Consider the following 22,503-nt stretch of genomic DNA (forward strand, 5'->3'; position numbering starts at 1 on the left):
ACACTTAGATTGTTTCCATATCTTGGCTGTTGTGAATAATGCTGCAATGAATGTGGAAGTACAGATACCTCTTTGAGATAATGATTCTATTTCCTTGGGAGATATACCCAGAAGCGGGATTGTTGGGTCATGTGGTAGTTCAATTTTTAATTTTTTGAGGACCCTCTGTATTGTTTCCCATAGTGGCTGTGTCAGTTTACATTCCCACCAACAGTGCACACGGGTTCCCTTTCCTCCACCTCCTCATCAACACTAGTTATCTTTTGCCTTTTTGATGACAGCCATTCTAATGAGTGTCACACCAACTTTAGCCAAGACTCCAACCAGCACGAAAGATGGGGGTTAGTTCATTATTTGGGTTTGGGAAATGATCAATCATATTTTGGAAATGTTGACATTTGCTGGTTTGGGACAATGCTGCCCACCTTCCCTCTTCAGAGACTGAACATTAAGCAACAGTTTCTAGTTTATGTTGATATCCATCAGGATTAGCCTTCATCAATCTTGCACAAGTACAAAAACAATTAGCACAATATTGACTGCATTTTATTGCATGGCTACCCTACAATGGGAGCTTTATGGGCATTATTTCATCTTTGAAGGTAGGCATTATTGTGCCCACTTTGAGAAAACTGAGGCCCATGGCTGTTAAGTTACTTGACTAGGGTCACGATTTAGTAAGTGGCAGAGTCCTTACCTTTTAACTGTACCCTTCTGCTTCTCCTAAGGGCCATTGTAAACTGTGCAGCTTCGAAGGACTGTAAGGGACTGTTATTACACTATCCCTCCATCGATTTTTAGTGCTCAGAGTAATTTTCTTGAGCTTTTTATTTTCCTAGTTGAACAAATATCCAGCCACTTGTGCATATCGACAGCAGCAGCATTGCCTACGTGGCCCCCGCAGCATCCTGTAGCACAGATCACAGATCCTCAGCCCCCAGCGACCACAGGCAACTCGGGGACAAAGGAAAGGGGGTTTTATGAGCCTTCTCGATTTTTTTTCCATTAGCCTATTGCCTGGGAAAATTCCAAGCTTGTTTCCCCCCAGCTCAAAGCCATGTTGTCGCACCAGCATAATTTCTTACAATAACATTAACATATCATTGGAGTTCATTACCGTCGTGTGATGGTTCCCTATTGAACTGTGTCAGACTAATTATGTCAGTTCCTTTTCATTCCAGTTTAGTGCTTCTCCAGAGAGTCGCAGTGCAGCACCGGTAATAATGATTAAACTGCTGTCTAATGCTCCACTGGACATCCAAACCAAACAGAGGAGAATTCCTTGCTGAAGACAGGACTCGCAGCAGCCCTCGTACTTGATGCAATTTGGTGTTTTAAAAGCCATTACCCGGCGCTTATTTCCACATGACGATGGAGGGCTGGCAGAGTTTCTTGGGCGTAGGGGAGGAAAAGCAGACCAGGGAAGGAACTAGCTCGGCAAGGCAAAGGCAAGCAGCGGCAGAGAGGCAACCCCGTGCTGTCATTTGCCGGGTGAGCCCTCCAGTTCTGACCGGGGGCCGTGTGGAGCCAACTTTGCAACTCAGCCGGCAGAGGCGGGTGTGCAGGGAGAGATCAGGGGAATGAATCAGGACAAGCCAATATCAACTGCTTAAAGCTCTCTTGCCAGTGTCAGATGAAAGGGCCCAGGGAAGATGAATGAAAATGAAGTCATTTTCACCTTCCCGTCGTCTCCTACAGGGCTCTTTGCTCGAGCCTAAATGGAACATGCCTTTGTCTTTTTGCATAAAGCAGAGGAAGGCGATCTCATGCTTCAGCAAGAACTTAGACAGAAGGTTGATGCTCCTCATCGCCTCCTGGGATGCTAACCTGTTCTGAGCACCCATTCTTGATGATTCTTAATGATCCTAATCATAAGAACTAGCATCACTTGAGCAATTACTTTGTGCTAGGCATTGCATTAAGGGCTTCACATCTGCTGGCTCATTTAATCCATAAAATAACCTTGTGAGGTGAGAAACGGGGGTGCAGGGAGATTAAGTGACTTGCTTAAGGTTGCTCACCAGAACCCCCATATCTGACTCCAAAGTCTGTTTCCAAAGCCCCTTCATTCAGTCACCAACTGTGATTAGGGTTGACCCCAGCCTTGACCTGTGCCCTCAGACATGTTTTGAGCATCATAGACAGTCTTGGCCTTCTTGGCTCTGGGAGCTCAACGTTCAGTTTTAGTTCAGGGGGATCCATTCTACGACTGGGTAAAGGCGGGGGCCTGGGAGAACCCTTCATTCACTCACTCACAAATGTTTACTTGAGTGCCTGGCTCTGCTGGGTGCTAGGGATGGAGGGTCAGCAAAACTGCTACAGACCTTGCTTTCATGGAGGCTTCAGTCCAAGGGAAGACATAATCTTTATTTAACATTTATTAAGCTCTTCCTGTGGGCCAAGCTCTGTGCTAAGTGCTTTTAAATAAGTCAGTTTATTTAATCCTCATAGTAGCTCTCTGCCATTCACATAGGTGAGAAAATGAAGCCTTGGAGAGTTATGCAGTTGGCTCAAGGTCATTGCTCCTAACTACCATGTTCAACTGTAGGCAGACCTGACCAATTCTTGGGGATTAATATAATGGGGTATATATAATTTTTCTCTTGAGGGCACCTTATTCCTAGAGGAACAGGCTATTGAGACTCCCACTCTGGCTTTACGACCCTCCACAGGACCTATCATCCTGGTGCCAGCTGGGAACATTGTATCCATATGGGCCATGCTGCCATATTGGCTGAGGATGGAGGCAAGACACAGACTCTCTGGCTCAGCCACAAGGAGAGGACAGCAGAGAAACACGTGACGTCTGCCAAGCATGGCTTTGGCTCGAGGAAGGGCATACATGCCATGCTCTGTCCCACTGAGCCATGTGGCATGCCACTGCTGCTCAAGAAATGCCAGCTGATGCTCATGGACCTCTGGGGACGTGGGAGCAATGGGATGCGTGAGCAGCCAGCTCTGCCCTAGAGCGTGCACAGAACTTCTTGCTGGACACTCAGACAAAAGCTGTCTCTTTTGATCTTGACAATAGCCAGCAAGGTAGGCATTACTATCAATATTTTACAGATGAGGAAACTGAGGCTGGAGAAGTTAGCAACTTCCCAAAAGTCAAATGTCAAGTAATCATAAGTGGCAGAGCAAGAATTTGAACTTGGGTCTGACTTCAAAGCTCAAACTAACTCCCACTCCCTTTCCTCACCACACTGTCTCATGAAGCAAGGCCTCCATACTCATGCTGTTTCTCTGCCTCATTTTCCCTTCTCTAGCCATCTCTACCTTTCCATCCTTCGAATCCAAATGCTGCCCCAATTATTCATTCATATCTGCTCAAGAGAAATGAAAACATACATCTACCAAGAGACTTGTATGCAAATGTTCATAGTGGTATTGTTCATAATGGCCAAATATGTGGGAACAACCCAAATGTCCGTCAACTGGTGGATGGATAAGCAAAATGTGGTATATCTGTACAACAGCGTGCCATACGACAATAAGAAGAAATAAAGTACTGATCCGTGTTACAATGTGCGTGAACCTCAAGCCTGTTTTGCTAACTGAAAGAAGCCAGGTAGAAAAACCCACATATTGTATGTTATCATTTACACGGAATGTTCAAAATAGGCAAATCTGTAGAGATATAAGGGAGATTTGTGGTCACCCAGGGCTGGAAGCAGGGTTGAGGGAAATGGGAGTGACTGTTAACGCACACAGCTGTCTCTCTGGAGTGATGGAAATGTCCTAAAATTAGATTTTGGTGATGGCTGCACCACTCTGTAAATAAACTAATAATCAGTGAATTGTACACTTTGAAAGGTGAATTTTATGGTACGTAGATTATACCTCCATAAAGCTTGAAAAAAGAAAGAAAAAAACACCTTGAAAACTGCACAAGATGAGCTGAAGGGCTGTCCAGATCTCACTTATTGAGGCTACCTGGGGACCAAAGAGAGGCTCCAGACCCTGGGCTGGCCTGTTTTCCTTTTCTCACCTGATCTGAGCAAGCATTTTGCAGAGCTTCATTCTTTGGGGGCAAAGTCCAACTTCTTATTCACCATCAAAGGCGCAGAATCTGGGTCAGTGGAAAGTGCGCTTTTTTCCCAAGGAGTGGGGTCAAGGAGCAGGTGTCAGGCCAGCAAATTAGAAAGGAGGCCCAGAGGGGCCGAGACACACCAACTGATTCCTGGCTTGGGGCCAGGAAGGCGCTCCTGTTCAGAAGCTGTGCAGGTCGAGGAGGTGAGAACTTATTGAGAAGAGGTAAGAGGGCTGAGCGAGGAGCGGGAGCATTTGCAAACCCCGGGCAGCGGAGATTACTCAGTGGTGGGGGCTGAGGGCAGCTGAAGGGGCCCAGGGCAGCTAACGGTCGGGGTGCGGCAGAGCAGAGGCCAGGGCGGGGCTATCCGAAGGCAGAAGAGGGGAGAGCCATTGATTTTACCCAGGTTGGTTGAGGAAGTCTTTCTAGAGTGAGACTTTCATCTCCCAGAAGGAATTACTCTCCTTCCACCACCCACTCCCTGAACACTTTTAATTGCAATATAACTTACGGAAAGTTGTGCAAACCGTTAGTGTATAGCTCCATGGAGCCGCACAGTGTCTTAGTCAGCCCGAGCTGCCATAGCAAAATACCACAGACTGGAGGGCTCAAACCACAGACAGTGATTTCTCAGAGTCTGGAGGCTGGAAGTCTGAAATCAGCACGGTTGGGTGCCAGCATGGTGGGATGCTGGTGGGAGCCTCTTCCTGGCTTGCAGATGGCTGCCTTCTCACTGTGTCTTTCATGGCAAAAAGAGAGACAGAGCAAGCTCTCAGCTGTCTCTTCTTATAAGGGAGCTAATCCCATTATGAGGGCCCCACCCTCAGGACCACATCTAAAACTTATTCCCTCCCAAAGGCCCCACCTCCAAATACCGTCACTTTGGGGATTAGGGCTCCAACATATGAATTTGGGGGAGGGCACAATTTAGTCCATAGCACACAGGTATAATGAGCCCCCAGATCAAGAAATCGAACATTTCCAGCATCCAGACAGCCTCCTACGTCCCCTTCTAGTCTCCACCCACGCCACCCTCCAAGGGTAAACGCTGTCTGGACTTCTGACACCACGTGTACCCATTTCTGAGTTTTGCCTATTTGTAAACCTTGTATAAATGGAATCAAAAGCATGTGCTCTTCTGTGTCGGGCTTCTTTCACTCAAATTATGTTTGTGAGTCTCCCCCCGGTTGTTGGTGTGGTTGTGATCCCTGCATTCTCATTGAAGTGTGGAGCATTCCACTGAGTGAACACACCACGTGTTGTTTATCCATTCAACTGCTGGTGGGTGTCTGGGTAGCTCCCAGCTTGGGGCTGTTATGAACAGTGCTGCCATGAACACTCTGGTACTTGTCTTTGGGTGAACACATGGATGCATTGCTGGTGGGGGTGGACGTGCTGGATCATAAGGTATGTGTGTGTTCACTTTGAGTAGATCTTGCCAAATAGTGCCCATAGTGGTCGGACGAACGTGTAGTCCCACTGGCAGTGTGTGTGAGAGAGCGTTCCCCTCCGACTCTCCCTGTAAGAACTAACATGCATGGAGTGTGCACTGTTGTGGGCTGAATTATGACCCCTCTCGTCATGTTTACATCATGAAGTTAGGTCATTAATGTCCCATCCTCCAGCCCTTGGTTATTGGAATAATGACTGTATTTGGCTTTGCAGTTTGGTGTTAAGGAGGGAGAATGGGCTTGGGAGGCGGAAGGTCTGGTTTGAACCCTGCGTTCCTGACCTCCTGCTGAGCAAATGTGGGCTAGTCCCTTAGATTCTGTGTGCCTGGGTCTCCTCATCTATAAGGCCTTCTTCGTGGGCTGATTGTGCATCTCCGGTGTGATAATGTATGGGAATATGCCTTGTAAACTGTAAAGTGCTGAGAAAATGGTTTCAGAGATTTTGTGAGTTGTGCTATGCATTTGCTGGGGACTGAACTGTATCCACCCCAGATTCATAGCCCTAACCTCCAGTGTGATGGTCTTTGGAAAGGAAGCCTTTGGGAGGTAATCAGGGTTATAGGGGGAATCTCCCACCACGTGAGGGCACAGCAAGAAGACAGCCATCTGCAAGCCAGGAAGAGAGCTCTCACGAGGAACTGACTCAGCTGGCACCTTGATCTTGGGCTTCCGGCCTCCAGAACACTGAGGAAGTAAATTTCTGTTGTTTAAGCCACCAGCCTACGGTATTTTGTTATGGCAGCCCAAGCAGACTAATACAGCATTGGCGCAACACAAAACTTCCTCTGTTTGCAGAACTTCATAGACACAGACAGCACACATCCTCAAAAAATTAAGATTCCTAAAGGACTGACTCTTTGGCAAGCATAAGTTCACAGGCTGGGCTGGGTGACCTGCCCCTCCAGTGGAAAATATATTGTACTAGTGTGTGTGCTTTGGGGCTGGGGCTCGAGAGGAGGCCAGTGTTTCTTTTCCCTGTTTGTCTCATGACCCAGGACTGTGGGCCGCTCCTGTCCTGGAGACTCAAGAGTAGGGAGATAATGAGGGGGCAGGGATACAGGTGAAGGGGGAGGATGGCAGAAGCTTTTTCCATTTTATGAAGATGCTCAGAGAGGCAGGTTTTGCTATTATCCCCATTTTACAGATGGGAGACTCAAGCTCAGAGACTTGACCAAAGTTGCTTAGCTGGTAAGTTGTAGGGCCCAGGACTGAAACCGGAGGCCTCTGGCTTACAGGTCTGTTGATTGCACAGTGTTAGTCTGGATAGGCTGGGTTAAGCTGCAGAAATAACAACGGAACCCAGATCTGAGTAGCTTATGGCAACAAAATTTCTTTTCTCTCTCATACTACGTGTTCATCATGGGTGGCTGGCAATGCTGCTCCCGTCCCTTCTCTCTGAACCCAGGCTGATGGAGCGGCCGCCATCTCCAATATTGCTGGAACTCTGGAGGGTCTCGCACTGGCAATTAAATGCTCCAACCCATAAGTGACATTCCTCATTTCTGCTCAAATTCATTGACTGGAATTAGTCATGTAGCCCCAACCAAGTACAACGGGGCCAGGGTGTTCATCCTACACGGGCCCAAAAGACAGAGGGGAAATATTATTGAGCAGCATTAATGCCCATCACAGAATGAATGACTGCATGAATGAAGAAATGAATAAATGTAATTAGAATTCCCATCTGAATTTGGCAGCTGTTGATGGATCCGAGAAAGAACAACATAGATTTGAAAGCGGCTCAGCATGAGGGCAGTGGGGCTCTTGGGGTCCTAACAATAGGTTTAAAAATCGTGCCCATGTACCAGTTCTTTCCCTCTCCATCGTTTACAGCCCCCCGTGCCTGTGTGTTCTCTCTTTCACCAAATCTCTCTGCCATTTACTGTGGGCAGCGGCCCCACCCTCCCCACACAGGCCCCATTCGGGGGTGATTGATGACCGCTGGACACACACAGATGGACACAGAGAGAAATTTCTATTTCTTCCCCGAGCCTTGGGCAGCTGTGGAGAGGGCAGTTTTTCATGTGAGTGTTAGCTCAGAGTCTTGCTCGGGCTCTGGAGCATAACTAAGCCCAGACAAGCTCTGTGAGATGAAGAATCAAGCGTTGTTTTTATGATGCCATGCAAAGCCTTCTTTTTCCTCCTAAAAAAGAAACTTATTTATTTCCGTGTGTGTACAGGTTTGCAGTAAGTGTGGAAGGATTAAGCCTTTGAAACTGTCGATTTATATCTATGAGTAATGTGAAGTCTTTGTCTTGGAGAGGAGAGAGCCTTCCAGATCAGGAAGAGTCAGGCCTCTTCGCTCACTCACTCAGTGGCTCAGTCGTTAAATATTAACTGAGCTCCTGTTGCCTGCCAGGCCTGGGGTCAGGGGCTGGGCTGCAGAGCTGATGTAAGAGGAGGCAGTGTCTGCCCTCTGTGAGTTTGTAATCCACAGGGTCCGTGCTGAGGGCAAAGAACTCAGGGACGCCGAGCCGGAAGTGGCGGGAGAGGCTTCATCGAGGAGGATGGAGGAACCAACCAGGTGAGGAGGACGATCGGGCAGAAAGAATGGCGTCGTGACAGGGGAGGTGGTGGCGAGGGCGTGGTGTAGGCGGGCTGCACCAGGCAGGCAGTGAAGAGGGTAAATGCCTGGGCTCTGGGTTCAAATCCCAGCCTCGACCGTCCTTGCTGTGTGGCCATCTGTAAAATGGGGAGAAAGGCTGTAACTCCCTCACGGGGGTGTTGTGAAGATTCAGTGTGTTGACGCACGTAGGAAGCCCGGAGCAGTGCCCAGTTTGTAGGAAATGTTCAGAAGCCAGGACCTGTTACTATGGGTGTGATGAGGCTCGAGTAGAGACAGGAAGAGGAGGTGGGGAGAGCTGATCCTGAATGGCAGGATGGGGAGTTGATGCTCTGACCCCCACTTGCAGAGTTTGGGGGTGCAAAGGATGTGCGGGTTTCCAGGGCCTGATCTGACCCTGGGAAGGGAGCCCGACTGGATGGTCCTGAGAGAAACCTTCCCCTCAAGGCAGAGTGGTCCCCTGGAAACCCCGGGGCTGACGGGGAGGTCCCGAGGGGTCAGTTGGAGGAGCTGTGGCCCGAGTCCCGGAGTCCGCAGGTGGAAACCCACAGAGAATGGGGGCTGGTTTCTGAGGAACCCACCGCAGAGCCCCCCTGTTGACTGTCCAGTGGAGGCTGAAGAGTGTGGTTGAGAAGCGGGCGGCCGTGTCTCTGCTGGGGAGGCCGCATGGAATGGGGTGGGGAGCCCTCGTGGGCTCTGGAGTGAGACTGGCTTAAACCCAAAGTCCAGGCAAAACCTGTGCAGCCGTGGTAAGCTGAGCCTCTGTAAAAGCGGGGTGATGACACCCATCCCGCGGGGGGTGTCTTGGAGTTCAATGTTGTATCTCTGTCCTTAAGGAGCTGAGAATATGGGGGTGCGGTCCAGGAAGAGAGATGATTAATCAAGCATTGGCAGTCAAGCGAGGTAAGGGGAAGGCAGGAGAAGTGTGACGGTCTCTGGGAACATAGAGGAAGGCTGCCTAACCCAGCAAGCAAATCAGAGCAGGCTTCCCGGAAGAAGGGGCCTTTATGCTGGGGATTCACAGGATGGCTAGAAGTTGGTCGCCAGGTGAAGAGGAGCAGGGAGAGTTCCAGGTCAGGAGCCAGCAGGGTTAAAGGCCTGGAGGTGAGAGATGGCCCCGCAGGATCGAGAGACCAAGGGTGTTCGGTGTGGTGGGAGCATGGAGTGCCGAGCTAAGAGTGTTGAGACAAGGCAAGAGGGAGTGAATCCATCAGAGACTAGAAGTGGTTTTGGGCCATTCTGAGGAGGCTGACCCAGACGGTGGCTCCTCCTAGATTCAGAAGACCGAGCTGCAAGGCTGCGCTGGGTCAGTCTTTAGCTGCGTGCCCTGGACAATTCACTTAACCTCTCTGAGTCTGTTTCCTTCCCTATAAAGTGGGGTTTCACGTGAGGACAAAGAGATGGAATGCATTCATTCATTCATTCATTCATTCAAACCAATATTTACTGAGTGACGCTGTGGGCCAGGGGCTGCTCTAAGCACTGGGGATTGTTCCAGAGTGTGAGGAAGGTCAAGTCCCTACTCTCATGGGGCTTACACATTAGTGGGGGACACAGATATAAGTGCTATGAAGGAAAATCAAGCAGGTGGGGCTAAAGGGTGGCAGGGTTGTACTGGATAGTCAGGGAAGGCTTCTCAGAGGAGGTGGCATTTGAGTGAATGACACGAGGGAGCAAGCTCTGTGGGATCCAAGGGAAATAACCATTACAGGTGATCCTCCTGTCGATGTACTACGTGTCAGGCAGGGTTCTAAAGGACTCACTCATTTAATCCTCGATACACCCTGAATGGTGAGCACAGTCATCACCACACCCCATTTACAGATGGCAGAACTGGGGCACAGACTTAAGGGACTTGCTCAGGTCCCAGGTTTTGAACCCAGGCAGCTGGCTCCCATAGCCACTGTCCTAACCACCATGCCACACTCCAGGCAGGCAGCCCAGGCTGGGATGAGCATCAGAGCGGGGCGAAGTTCTTCGTAGATTGTAGAGTCACACGTGAAGTGTTGTTATTAGTGTTATCTTCGGGATGTGAAGGGAGATCTATCTGTGCTCCTAGAACCCACGCCCTGTGGTCCACTGCTGCGGATTTCCTCCAGAACAGGGAGCATCAGAGACGCCCGTGGCCTCAGTTCCCTGCATGGTTCTCAGCAGGCTATATGGAAACAGAATATGCTGAGGGGTAGGGGGAAACGCTGGAAAACAAAAGGAACACCTGCATTTGCTCTTTGTAAAGGTAATACATCCACATACTGAAAATATGGAAGATAGAGAAAAGAAGGAAAATTACCCACATAGTCACCATTTAAATACAAGCACTGTGAGTATTTTGGAGTATTTCCTTTTATTCTTTTTCAAAAAGAGTGGGTGTTTTAGTTGTGTACAGCAGAAAACAAAGAACTCAGATGGTTTGGAATATATAGATGGTAACACAATGTTATTATGTGACAGGAAAATGTAGGATAATGCAATATCTACTTAACTTCCATATTCTCCAAAGTATTAGCTGTCCCAAATAACTCAGGGCAACAGATAGAGCCCTGTGGTAGATCACGACACTGGGCTTCAGGTTGGTCAGTTCTGTCTGGGATTACCAGCTTGATGGCCACCTGTGTTGTCACCTGGTTCTGTGGTCACCAAGCATTTTGATTGCATACCCCTCTTAGAAAAGAATTTTTTTTTGCTGAGGAAGATTGGCCCTGGGCTAACATCCGTGCCCATCTTCCTCTACTTTATATGGGATGCTGCTACAGCAGGGCTTGATAAGCAGTGTGTAGGTCCACGCCTGGGATTTGAATCTGCGAACTGCTACGCCACCAGGCCAGCCCCAAGAATTTTTTAGCATTTCCTCTCAATATAGGCATATTTATTTATAAATCATACCACTATCAATCTGTAGATTAAATATTAGTATCATATTACTAAAACGTTAGTGTAATATTCGTATAATATTTAACATATAGTTTAATTTGTTATTTTTATATAAAAATACAGATGCTCTAATATTTTCTTTTCACATTATTTCTTGGGTTACTTACATCTTATTGATTTAATCCAGTTTTGTAGACAGACATGGTATCCTGTTTCAGGGTGAAAAAAATGTGTTATTTAACATCAAACCTCGCCGTAGGAACTTTTGCCTTCGAACGGGGATTGGCACAGTCCATATCAGCAAGAAAATAAATCCTGATCTTCCATTTAGAGAGACAGGTTGGGGACCAAGAAGAGTGAAATTTCAAGGCTCTGCCAGGTGCTGTGTTGGTGGAGGACGCCCCACAGAGCCCATGGTCGTGCACTCTTTTGAGCCTTTGGACTGGATCCAGAATGCTCTGCAAAATACAAGTGAGAAAAGGTGAGCAGGGGCCGGCCCCGTGGCTTAGCAGTTAAGTGTGTGCACTCCGCTGCTGGCGGGCCGCGTTTGGATCCCGGGCGCGCACCGACGCACTGCTTCTCCGGCCATGCTGAGGCCACGTCCCACATACAGCAACTAGAAGGATGTGCAGCTATGACATACAACTATCTCCTGGGGCTTTGGGGGAAAAAAAGGAGGAGGATTGGCAATAGATGTTAGCTCAGAGCTGGTCTTCCTCAGCAAAAAGAGGAGGATTAGCATGGATGTTAGCTCAGGGCCGATCTTCCTCACACACACAAAAAATAATGAAAAATAAAAACATCAAAAAAAAAAAAAAAAAGAAAAGGTGAGCAGACTGGAGGGTGTGGGGGAGGAGGAGCCAACCACAGGCTGGACCTGGCTCACTTGCTGGGAGAAATACCAGGGGCAGGGCTGCCAACGACTTTTTTAAAAATTGTGGTAAAATACACATAACATAAAACTTACCATCGCAACCATTTTTAAGTGTATAATCCAATAGTGTTAGGTACCTTCACACTGTTGTGTAACCAATCTCCAGAACTCATTTGTCTCACAAAACTGCAACTCTGCACCCACTAAACAACAACTCCTCAATCCCCCTGCCCCCAGCTCCTGGCAGCCACCCTTCTACTGTCTGTCTCTATGAATCTGACTACTCTAGGGACCTCATGTAAGTGGAATCATACAGTATTTGTTCTTTTCTGACTGGCTTATTTCACTTAGCAGAATGTTCTCAAAGTTCATCCATATTGTGGCATGTGTCAGAATTTTCTTCCTTTTTAAGGCTGAATAATATCCCACTGTGTGTATACTACATTTTGTTTATCCACTCACCTGTTGATGGACACTTGGGTTGCTTCCACCTTTTGACTATTGTGAACAATGCTGCTATGAACACGGTTTCTAAAAATCCCTTTGAGACTCTGTTTTCTATTCTTTTGTGTATATACCTAGAAGTAGAATTGTTGGATCATATGGGAATCCTGTTTTTAATTTTTTGAGGACCCACCATACTGTTTTCCACAGAAATTGCATCATTTTGCATTCCCACCAGCAGTGCACACTCTGATCACTTGTAAAGAGAGTGAGGTCCACCATCAACGTTACATGGTTTCAGGGACACGGAAGCTCTCCATCACTAACAAACCTTCTGGATAGTCTTCTGCTTTGAGTGCGTGGTTTCGGGGACAAATCAGGCAGAGTTCCACATCTGAGTCAGAGAGAATAAAGAAGTGAGAAGGCGTGGGAATTGAAATGTGAGCGAGACAGAGCAGCACCAGAGCTGGGCTCTGGAGCATGACTGCCTCAGCTAGAATCCTAGCTCTGTGTTCTTGGGCCGGTCACTTAACCTCTCTGTGCCCAGTTCCATCGTCTGTAAAATGGGGATAATAACAATTCCTACCTTGTAGGGGGTTGTGAGAAGTAGGTGGTCTCATAGGCATCAATACACGTTAGCTGTCACTTTTGAGAGGAACAGCAGCTGGATTTGAAGCTACAATGTGGCCTTGAAAGTGATCACGAGAGCCTGAGCCCCCGAGAACTCAGGGATTCTGTGCTTGAGCCAGTTTTGTTCAAATCGGAAAGGACAGGACGACCTCAGCTGACCAGCCGAGTCCCTGCATGAGTCTTCTTTCCCGACACGACGGAGCCCCCGACTACCGCGTGGAGAGCGCATGAGAGGGCTCGGCCATTCTTGCTGGGAGGGAGCCAGGCTTCCCCTCCGCGTGCAACTCCGCAGGGCCTCTTCCATAAGTGTGAGTATTTGTGAAGTGCTTCACAGATGACAAAGCCCCTGGACAGCCATTATCTGATTTGATGATCACAACAACACTGTGACCCTTTCAGAGGAGAGCAAGAGTGGGAGAGAGTAAGAGAGGAGAAAAGGGCAGAGACCAGTACTGCTGAAATGCTGAGACTGGCTCTTCTTACTTTTATTTTATTTTATTTGTTTGTGTTTTCACTAGGAGCCTGGGTCTTTTTGACACAGACTTCTACGTGCTTCCAGCAGTCCGTGGAGAAGCAGGCCCTCCGCGTGCGCAGGCTGGGACAATCGCTGATGCGGCTCCTAGCACGGAGGGGTGGACCCTGGGGCGGGGCGCTTGCTGCCCTGACCAGGAACAACGCTGGGCTGCAGGCCTGAGGCTGCGTCTTTGCCAGGAGTGGGGGCTGAGGCGCCCCGCCTGGCCTCAGCCAGGTTAGCCACGGAGATCCGGGCTTGCCGTCCTCACAGAAGTTCTTGAGTAGTCACTTTATGAGACAGACGTTAATCTGATCCCATCTCACAGTGGAGGAAACTGAGTCTCAGAGAAGTTTGCACCTGTGAGTAAGTGTTGGCACGATGTCCGTCTGACCGCAGAGTGTGACCCCTACACTCCACGCAGAGAGGAAGCGTGCTCAGGGAGGCACAGCCTACCAGAGAGGATCATGGAAAACTACTCAGTTGCCATCACTCAGACCCAAAGGGCAACAGAAAGAAAAACAAATTTAAAAACCCTCCAAAATTTGTCATTTGCATGGATTTATCCTGCTTTAAACAATAGTTGAAACATAGCCTGAAAGACTGTTTCCCAAAAAGGGCAACAATATTCTGATTAGTCAGGGATCCCCGAGAAGCCGAGGACTGTTGTTTCCAAGGAGCAGCCTTCGGACTCGCAGATGTGCGGGGTAAGAGCTGAGGGGGTGCAGGGAGACAGAGGCAGAGCCGGAGGAAGAGCGCGGTGCCGGGGCTGAGCAGACACCAGGCGTAACTCTTCCCGAGGGGCAACGACAGACTCTCATCACTCGGCTCGTCCCAACATGCCCCGCGGCACAGTTAAGTAAGTGGCGGCTCTGGAAAAGGCCATTTCCCTCCAAGACGATAAAACGGAAAAATGGAGATGCCGTATTCACGGCAAAGAATCAAATGTGCAGAGGCTTCCATGGAATTTATAAATCAGTTACTGGGAACATTAAAACGCCTCTTGCTGCATTTAATCTCCGGCTTCCTTTCCTCTCTCTTTCCAAATACCTAACACATCGCTCTTTTTTACTGGCTCTGGTGGACTCTTCAATGAAGTCTGTTCCTATTTCAGAATAAATATATGTGTATTCTCGTCTCTGACTCAACTTGACTGTAAAACAAGCAATGATACATGCTCACTCTGGGTCTCCAGATAAATCTGAGGGCAGGCGGTTCTGCTTGTCTTGGGGCTGGGATCCCCCGGGAGCAGGAAGCACAGCTGTGCTGAGCACGACGCCTGCCCAGCATCCCACATGATCACGCGAGTAGGAGCACTGGGAGGGAAGGCCAGGCCGAGTGTGGTCTGGACAGAGGCAAGGCTGGTCCAGTAAAGACAAGTGTCCCTGAGACACTCATATCATAACAGCTAGTGCTTACCTAGACCCTCCCTGGGCCAGGCACTGTTCTAAGCACATTACAGTTATTGACTCAATTTCACCCTCACAATAACCCTGGTGCTATTATGATCCCATATTACAGAGGAGGAAATGGAGGCACAGAGGAATCAGCTTGCCCGATTTCATGCAACCAGTAAGAGGTAGAGCTGGGGTGTGGACCCAGGCGGTCTCATCCTGGCAGCAGGGCTCCTGTGCCATGCTACACGGCCCTAAGCCGGCCAGTTTCCCCGTTTACCACAGTTCTGGGAGGATTAAGGGATGCTCTTTGTAAGAAGAGGGCAGAGCTGATGCGAGCTCCCAATCTGGTTATTCCCAGGACATCTGTTTGCTGGGCAGGTATGTTGTGGGCTGTTTCTGAAACGGAGTAATGCCCACCCTTTAAAACACCTTTGGTCAAGTCCTAGGTGAGGCTTCCGCTAGAGGGTTCAAGTGCAGACAGCTGAGGTGGCGCCTCCCCCTTTACTCCAGAGAGGGCAGCCCGGGAAGGTTGCCTTGGGAAGAAGCCTGGGTCTGGAGATCCAGAGGACAGAGACTTTCCCCTAAGCCTTTGGGAAAGCTTGACTCAGAAAAGAGGAGGCGACGTGGTCTGAAGGCAGAGGCTGGGCTGAGGTCCATCTCGAGATGCCTATGACACATGGGGGTGATGAGGAAGTGCTTCAGAACCTGGGTACCTGGCAACACCCCAGCTGGTGAACGCACATCCCCGCCTCAATTTCAGCTTTTGGGGCTTCCTTGAAAGGTTCTCCCCACCTCCTGGAGAACATCTGTGTGTGGCCCTCACCGTCCAGGACATCCAGACCCTGCTAGACCCGGTCTTTACCCTACAGATAAGTTCTCTCTCTCATCCTTTCCTGATATTGGTCCAAGCGGGCATCTTGATGGTCCCCTTCCGGCCCATACCACACGCCTGCCCAGGCTCTTGCAATATGGAGCCTCAGCTTGAGCCGAGTGCCCTGGAGTCCCCTTGTCCAGAGCGGGCAGTGGGCAGTCCTGGTCTGGCACCCCTAGGGGGGTTGTCTGATCTCTCTGAGCTTAGTTGGACTTGACATCTGGGCTCCCTTCATCTTCTAAAGAGGTGGCTATGAGACCAAATGAAAACATCACAGGGGATGGCAGGAATTCTTCTGTGTGGCCAGTGCGGGGGTGTGTGGTGAGAGGCCCATCAGGAGAGCCAATGACCTCACCTGTGGGGTCTCTTCCCACCCTGAAATCCCACAGTCCTTAATGGGAATTTAAGTGGAAATGTAGATTAAAGATGACAGGATAGTGTGTTGGATGACAACCTCTAGCTAAACAGATGAGTTGTGAGTAAGGAAAAAAGACAATAGTGAAGCCAGAGTGGGTTCACCGGAAACAAACTTGCCAAAGAATCTCCCTGAGGGAATCGGTAGCCCGTTCTAGCGTGAAAATATGTCCCTAATTGCACAGTTGGACAGCACTTCCCAGTTTGTATGCATTTTCTTTTACTATTATCTCTTATTCCTCCTCTCTCACAACAGTCTTGGGACATAGGCAGGGAAGTGTAACATCCCCATTTTGCAGAGGAGAAAATGGAGAGAGGAGGTGGAATTCCCAGGCTCACACAGCTGAGTTATGGAATGTGGACCCAAACTCGGCTCTGCTATCTCTGCATCAGGACCCTTTCTGTGACTCCGCATGGTGTAGCTTGATTTTAGCAAAACACTTGACAATTTGCTTGATCTCCTTGAGGAGCAGAGAGAGAAGTGTCACCGAGGGGGTGGGACATGTGGCGGGTTGAACATCAATCCCCTTGGCTATCTGATGGCTGCATGGGGGGTCTCTGGAGCATGCCCGCCACAGGCCCTTTGTACAGGAACTACTTCCATGAGACAGAGCAGTGGGATCAGACTCCCCGATACCACAATGCTAGGAGGGGCAGCTAATACACTGGGTGGGAGAACTGAGTAGCAAACAATCGAGAACGTTTGCTGTATTGGAGAGGGTGTGGGCTGTGGCGTCAGACCAGCTGTGGGACCTTGGGCAAATTGCTTAGCGAGAGCAGACGCTCATCGAATCCCCTTCCCTCTCCTTTCATCTGGCAAGGAAGAGGCAAGATTGCTGTCTTCGTATGTCTGAAGCTCCGTCCTAATAAAGAGGGCGCTGTCTGCACCAATAGCCTAGTGGTTACAGCTTAGACCCTGGAGCCCGACTGCCTGGGTTCACAGATCTAGGGCAAGTTACAGTCTCTTTCAGTGCCCCTTCTGTAAAACAGAGATGACAACAGCACCCATCTCACAGGATTGTGGGCACTTACAGTGGCATTTACAATGGTAGCCAGCACACAGCACACGCAGTGAGTATTTTCTATTGTGGTTATTATTGTTCTGTGGCCCCAAAAGGTAAAATGGGGCCCAATGCTGTAACTTATAAGGAATCAGATTTTTATTCTGTGTAGGTGAGAACTGTTCACATCCCTCTCCTGCTGAACACCTTTCAATTCCACTTTATTGTTCTTAGGAGAAAAACGGACAGCCTTAACGTGGCCTCCACGGCCCTGCTCACATGGCCCTTGACTCATCTTGAACCCTTTGATCCATTGCTCACCCTGCTCCGTCTGTATCTACAATGGACTACAAAAGACCTACAATGTCTTTTATGCACAATACCCCCTGTCTCCAGCCTCAGGACCTTTGCACATGCCGTTTCTTTTGCCTGGAACACTCTTCTCTCCTTTTTTTGGCTAATCTCTACCAATCCTTCAATTTTCAACTTAAGTATCATTTCTTCAGGGAAACCTTTCCAGATCCTCCAAGCAAAGTTAGTCCTCATTATACATTCTCATAGAACTCTGTTCTCCTCCGTAACAGTGAGATTTATTATTATTACTCCGTAACAGTAGTAATTATTAGTATAATTATCTAATGTCTACCTTTCATGAGGGTAGGAACAATATTCATCTAACTCACCTATATCCTCAGCTCCTGGCACAGTGCCTGGCACGTGGGATGCACTCAGGAACCATTTGTGGGTTGAATGAATGCACTTCCTCATAGGCATAGCACAACAGGGCTGCCTCTGGGGGCCGAGAGATCCCTCACTGGGGATGTGGGACCAAAGCCTGGGACACGAGGGGCTGAAGAAGCCCAGAGGTGAGCTGAGGCCTCCTGCTTCCTCCAGGGAGAACTCATTTTCTGGTGATGGAACAAAGGCACCAAGCTTCAAGCTCTAAGGCTGCAAAACTTGCAAGACACCAGCTGACATTGATGGGGGCTGAGATTTGATGATCTCTGCAGGGAGGGTGTCAGCTCCTGGGGAAAAGGGACCCAGGGGACACACCCAAGTGGGGAAGGAGAAAGGAAGATGGCTGCGAGTGAGGAGCAGTGGTCTCTCCTCGGGAGCTGCAAGAGGGTCATGGCTTGGGCACAGCTGAACTCCCGGGTTGGCGCACACGTTTACAATCCACCAGCGTGCAGCGTCTGGGGACTCCCGCGTTATTTATTTATTTTCGAGCTAGCTCTGCCTTAACTGTCTACAGAGTGGCCCTTCCATCGCTGGGTGACCAGAACACCAGCCCTTCCACTGCCCCCCTCCTGCAGGGCGGGCGGAGTTCAGAGTCCCAGATCCCACAGATCAGTCCTGGGCCAGGAATCACATTCAGGATTGGGGCGATTTTCTTCCTCATCAAGAGACAAATCCCTCGGAGGACTGCCTGGTTATTTTTGAGTCTTCTGCTTGCCGTCTTATCCCTCATTTCCAGGAATCGCATTGGCACCTGAGGCTCTTGCAAGTAGCAATTTACTAGAACAAAATCAAATCCCTAGTCAGATTCAAAAAGCAATGAAATAAATAGAATTGCATACTTCGTTTTGCATCAGGACGGTGGGGACACACCCACGCCCGGCTTGAAAGCAACTTGTTTGCTGTCCTCTCAAAGAGACACCGCTGATCAGTCAATCAGCCCCTTTCAATTAAACTCGGGAGCACAGGGGAAAAGACAGAGAACAAAAGCTCCTTTTCTCCTTCCAGGAGTCTTTGAAGCCAGCTGTTCCTATTTCTTCAATCTGCAGACCCCCCGCTCCCATCCTCTGAACCTTTCTCTTGCTTGTTTTCCTTGGGAAATATTCAGTAGGAAAGGAACATCTGGAAACACAGGTTTCCATGGAAAAGACAGCAGGCCGGGCTTTGTTCTCAACTCCACTTGACGGAGACGAGCCTTTCTGATGGTGGCAGGGAGCCATTGTTGGGGTCACGCGGCGCTGGGAGCCTCCTCTGCCTTCCAGCTCTTTCCCTTTATGCTGCGCTAGTCCACACGCTAACTGCCCCCTAGACCTGGCTTTATCTCAGCAGGACACAGAGAACTGGGCCCAGGGCTTCCCTGGTTGTTCCAGAGTCTCCAGCCTCTGCTCCATCCCCACGCCACACCGCTGACCTCTATGGACCGGGAATATGATTTCAGCTCTGTTCATCTATGGCTCTGGGGCAGCTGCTCGGGCTCTGGCAGTCAGTAGGGCCGAGGTGGCTATTTTCTCATTTGGGATCCAGAGAGAGAGCGGGGCAGACCTTGGAGATGGTACAGTCCAGGTCCCTCCTTTAGAAATGAAGACCCACAGGCCCAGAGAAACTCATTAGCTCGCCCAGGGTCACACAGTGAGTTAGACACCGGGCCTTCCGGCTCCGGTTCGGTGCTCTGTCCATAGATCCCAAGAGTTGAGCCGGCCCTTGTGAGCCAAGTCCTTGGTAGGGGAAGTGGAATGAGATGTCTGGCAGAGCTGAGCTCTGTGGCAGAATGACAAATGGCCCCCTCGCATTGCTAGGAAGTGGGTTCTGGGAACAAGGGCAGCTGGTGAACCATTTATCCACCTCCCAGTCAGCGACGAGGCTGGCAGTGGGGGAGTAAGAGAGAGCAGGGGGCGTAAAGGCTACGGGCTCTCCAGCTCATTACTGGCCGAGACTGCTGTCGGGGTGGACCAGTGCTTCAAACCTGAGGCCTGTTTGTCCCAAAGGCCAGGGCTATGCGGATAACATCCTTCTAATTTAAATTGCATTGAAATCAGAGCCTTTCAATTTATGTTAATTGCAACTTTGAGCCTTGCAATTTTGTGTGTGTGTGTGTAATTTTTTAAAGGTGTAATATACAGGATGTGGTAAGACAGGAATTCTCACACATGGGTGATGGAAGAATAATTTTTTAGAGGACATTTGGCGAGTGTCTATGAAAGCCTGAAAATATTTATACTCTTTGTCTTAGGAATTCTATTTCTAGAAATACACCCTAAGAAAATGATCAGAGAAAGAGACAAAGATGTTTATAGCAATATTAAATTAGATTCGGTCTTAACACCCTGCAGTTAAGATACATAGTAAACTGTGGTATATCTGTTTGGTAAATTATTATGAATTATTTAAAAATGATGTAAAGAATTCTAATGATAGAAGAAATGCTTATGATATAAAGTCAAATGAAGAAATAGGGCATATAACTGTCTATACCTATATTTCAACTGTTTTATCCATTTATATTTTCATCTCTTTTTTAATCTCTACATAATCTTGGAAAGAAGGGCAAGGAGTCATGTCAAATGTTTATAGCAGTTTTTCTCTGGAAGGAGGGGATTTGGAGTGATTTTAAACACCTTCCCAAATTTTCCATGTTGGTTGTGTGTTATTTTTTATGATTGCAAACATGTAGCAGCTGGGCTGGGGCTGAGACGTGGGTGTTTCTGACGGCAGAGGTAGTGACAACCTCTCTTTCTCCCAGTTTTCTGGTCTCCAGGAGGCCTGCAGCCCTTTGACTGGTGTTCAGATGTGTATGGCTGTGTCTGGCGAGCCTGGGCTGGCATTCTGACCAGCCCCCACCCCCCCCCCACCAGATGGCAAGAGGCCCCAGGAGAATCTAGCAGAGCGAAACAGTGCTGAGCTGAGGAAGGCTGTTCTGAGAAACAGTATGGTGGCTGTTACTTGCAAGTCTCCCCTCCTCCCACCTGTTGTTCCAGTCACCATGGCAACTTGTGTGCACCCTGGGAAGAGGGATGCTATTATCAGAAAGTGCTGTAACTCCCAGGGGCCCAAGTGGCCCAGCTGTGGGGCCCCTGTGGGCGTAGGAAGGTCAGTGGAGGGGGCGTGAGTCTTAGCCACTGCAGTGGTGACAGTGAAGCAAGAATGGAGGGGTATCAGAGGGGGACCTGGGCCTGGGGCAGGGGAGAAGTGGGCAGCAGACGGTTCGATGTCACTAGCAGAGAGGGTAGGAAGGGCAGGGCACTGAGCCGGACGCCAGGATCCCAGTGCACAGGATACTGTGAGAGCAAGATGGGAGGAGGGAACTGGGGAAGCTGTGACCTATATGTGCCCAGCGGAGGGGAGGTCTGAGGACCTGTGGGTTACAAACACAGCTGTGGAGGGGGCACCCAGTGGCCACAACCTGTCTGTGTATCAGTCGTGACATTCTGTATAGTGAAAGGACCAGAATAGAGTAGGAATTACAAGCTCAAGTTCAATGTGCAGACTCCATATTTCATGGGGTCAAAAAAATTGGATACCTTTAGGCAGATCCTACCCTCTAATTGCCACACACCACACCCCTCCCTACTGTCTCACACCAGGCCCACTTCACTTATTTATATCACCTGCCAGAGCCCTGGACCTCTCTGAGTTTGCAGCCCCTGCGTGGATGTTCTCTAAGGACCTTTCCAGCTGTCGTATTAACAAAGCACTTCCACAGTCCTTGTCTCACTCCTACCCGCCATGCCACCCCTGCACACTGGAGCTGCACTGAGAACCGTTTGCCGTTCTCCAAATGCGCCTGCTTCCCATTTGCCTTTGCCTGGGCTGCTCCACCTGCCTGTGTGCCCTTCCAGCCCGGTGACCTCGCTCTTGTCTTCAGGGTTTTTCAGCATCATGACGTCTTTCCTGATCCCTCCATGCAGCCCAAGCATTCCTGTCTTTGTGTCCCCCTTTGACCGGGCACTGTGATGAGTTGTCCTCGTCTGTCTCCTCTGAGGCCCAGGAGCAGAGCATGGCCTACGTTCCGCTCAGTGCTGAGGAGTGAAGGTGTTGTATCCCATTTGACTGCTGAGAGATCACAGGCTCAGAGAGGTTCAGGCAGTTGTCTAGGGTCACACAGCTCATAAGAGAAGCAGAGCTGGCACCAGAACTTGGGTCTTCTTCCTTCAAATGTCCACTGGTCTTTCTATGCCCCAGTTGTCACAACTGGTGGGGAAAATCCGGGATGTTTTAAATTTTTTTTTAATTGAAGTCGTAATAGTTTATAACTGTGAAATTTCAGTTGTACGCTATTGTCAGTCACCATATAGTTGCACTCCTTCACCCCTTCTGCCGACCCCCCAACCCCCTTCCCCTTGGTAACCACTAAACTGTTCTCTCTGTCCGTGTGTTAGTTTATCTTCCACATATGGGTGAAATCATACAGTGTTTGTCTTTCTCTGTCTGGCTTATCTCGCTTAACATAATACTCTCAGGGTCCATCCATGTTGTTGTAAATGGGACAATTTTGTCTTTTTTTATGGCTGAGTAGTATTCCATTGTATATATATACCACATCTTCTTTATCTGCTCATCAGTCAAGGGACACTTGGGTTGCTTTCACTTCTTGGCTATAGTGAATAATGCTGCAATGAACATAGGGGTGCATGAGCCTCTTTGGATTGTTGATTTCAGGTTCTTTGTATAAATACCCAGTAGTGGGATAGCTGGATCATAGGGTATCTCTATT

Source organism: Ceratotherium simum, chromosome 16, assembly GCF_057802395.1.
Source record: "Ceratotherium simum simum isolate JZ-2026a chromosome 16, ASM5780239v1, whole genome shotgun sequence".
Taxonomy (NCBI): Eukaryota; Metazoa; Chordata; class Mammalia; order Perissodactyla; family Rhinocerotidae; genus Ceratotherium; species Ceratotherium simum.